This window comes from Gadus chalcogrammus, chromosome 9 (genome assembly GCF_026213295.1).
Source record: "Gadus chalcogrammus isolate NIFS_2021 chromosome 9, NIFS_Gcha_1.0, whole genome shotgun sequence".
Taxonomy (NCBI): domain Eukaryota; kingdom Metazoa; phylum Chordata; class Actinopteri; order Gadiformes; family Gadidae; genus Gadus; species Gadus chalcogrammus.
Window position 1 is genome coordinate 15,953,156 of NC_079420.1, and position 2,533 is coordinate 15,955,688.

General features: G+C 38.9%; 1 protein-coding gene across 2 annotated transcripts in view; it reads right to left on the reverse strand.

The window, feature by feature from the left end:
- Positions 1 to 65: 65 nt before the first annotated feature.
- The window catches only part of cbfb (core-binding factor subunit beta), a 20,939-nt gene continuing 18,471 nt past the window's right edge, over positions 66 to 2,533 (reverse strand). The window contains exon 7 of one of the 2 annotated variants that reach the window (XM_056598950.1): positions 66 to 2,374. The gene's annotated coding sequence lies outside the window, so the exon portion shown is untranslated. Of the gene's footprint in view, positions 2,380 to 2,533 lie in introns of both variants that reach the window. The other variant, XM_056598951.1, reaches the window with a different exon arrangement.

Here is a 2,533-nt window from a genome sequence, read left to right on the forward strand (position 1 = left end):
CGCAAGTTGACGTGATGACGTCATCGTTGTTTTTGTCTATCACTTGTAGCTCAATGAATTACACATTTACACCAATGATGGGTCAGTTCATAATATAGACGGAATGTTTAATTCGGTCGAGAACAGTCCGTTTAGTCTTTTGTTGTACATAATGACTCAATATAGTTATGAACCTGACAGCATAATACATTTCTTTTAGAAATAAGAAATGTATAAAGCTCTAGGCTATTTAGAGTATTTTTTCACTGCATCTGCAACCCTGGGTATATAGGTTGTTCCTAACTGTCCCCCTATCACCAGGATTGACCATGATTCCTCTAAATCTTCCTCCACTTTCACCACACTTTAACCCTCCATCTTCACCTCGTTGGGTGTTGAGGACTTCGACCACCTGCCCCTCGGCCCAACCCCTCATACATCCTTCCTCCTTCTCCCTGCATTCATCAGCAACGCATGCCTCTTAGCAGGTTCATCCCCTAGCACGTTTAAACATGCTTGGTTAATGAGCTGCCCAGCCACCTATTGAGAAACGTCATATCACTTGAATCACATATTTGAACAGCTGATTTCTTTAATATATGTGCATGTTTATGTTTGGATTAAGGATGACATTGTTTCTTTGGTTTCACCATGAACATTTTCAGAGCGCTGAAGATCCTTCAGGATGATTTTGAAAACAGCAAATAAACTGTTTTAAAAATCTTAATGAGGGATCACAAGGACATAAAAGAAAGTCTCTGTTCATCAAAAAAAGTTATTCTTAGACACAATCATTATAATACAATAGCTGTATGCACTGAATTCAAAGAAAGAAATCAACTCAGAGTTGAACAATATAAAACTGATTCTGCAATAAAAGGGGTTGAGTCATCATAAAACTTCTGCCCAAAATTATACAGGAAAATGAAACGAAATAAAATAACATTAAAAGCCTCATGTCCTAAAACCTACTGAGCATACATTACTATTTGATACTAATCTCAAATATACAAAAGCTAACGTTGCTACAACTAATACAAAACAAAGCGGCATAAAGAACAACAAAGACACAGAGTACACATGAAATATTATATAAAAGGTAAACACAGCAACATATTTCACAGAAACATTGTTCTGATGACAAAACAACCATGTTTCATGACCATAGTGCTGCAGCAAGATTTGACATTGACATTGCAGCAAGGTAATTTGTTCATTTCCATGCAAAGCAACGACTGGATGATCCATTGAAAACAGTAAAGATCTTCTAGGCTAAAATGAAAAACTGGTTGGTTTCGTAAAAAATAACTTCTCTGTTTGTATTCTCCATAGTCCTATAGAGAACCATGCAGAAAATGTATCAGACACATCCTCAGGGCACCACTGTATGAAAACTTTGGACTGCAAAAATAAGAAATTCTTAAATCAAACCTTGTATCACCGACACTTAATTAATTTTTTGAAAGAGTGTGCTGACTTAATTTCTACATGACAATGGTACCGTAACAATAACCAATAGAGTGCTTGGTTTCATGCATAAAGAGGGGATGAATTTACGATTTGGGCACATGGTTGATTGGATCACATAGTGCAAAACCCCTTTGGAAGACAAAGGACATTTGGATTGACCCTAACCCACTCAAAGATCTGCATCCACCAAATGTAAAAAAAAAGCAATAAAAACTAAAACAAGTTCTTCTCTGGTAGACGTCAGTTCCAGCCTTGCCTTCCGTATCATCCCATCCTGCCGATTGTCTTTGCTGCGCGTGTGATTCTAACCAATGGTGGCGGCAAAACGGCTGCTGATACACACACCCACCCACTCACACACACTCACACACACTCTCACACACACACACACACACACACACACACACACACACACACACACACACACACACACACACACACACACACACACACACACACACACACACACACACACACACACACATACACACACGCACAGAGGTACGCACACACTATTTTATCATTATCTCCCTCTACCCCATCCACAACAACTTCCCTTGTTCCTTTCCCAGCACAGTGAACTTTGGTCTCAGAGAATAGCAGGAGGTATGGTGGATAATCCACAGGAGTGTGACACTGCACACTTGGATTTTATTAGGTGGGGGGACCTTTTATCTAATCACTAACATTTTATAAATGATATATTCTTTAGATAAAAATCAAAATAGAAAAAAGTTGTTGGAGATCAAGCCTCTATATAAGTCAATCAAACAATAGAAAATGCTATGCTCATGATGTTTTTTCTTTTACAGTTGAAGGCAGTATGATTGACCATGGCCTGTTTTCTTCATCTCCCTGCTCATCCACTTCCAGTCAGCATGGCTTGTTTCTTCAGATGGGGCCACCAGAGGAGTCCTGGTGTCGTCTGGACTGTGAAGAAGATGTAGGTGACGAAGAGGATGAAACAATAGAGAGCAGGATGGGGGGTGAGGAGGTGAGGAAGCAGAAGGGTCGAGATGAGGAAATAAATTGTTGTATCATCAATTTAATACCATTAAAATAATCTTTCAATAATGAAATGAAT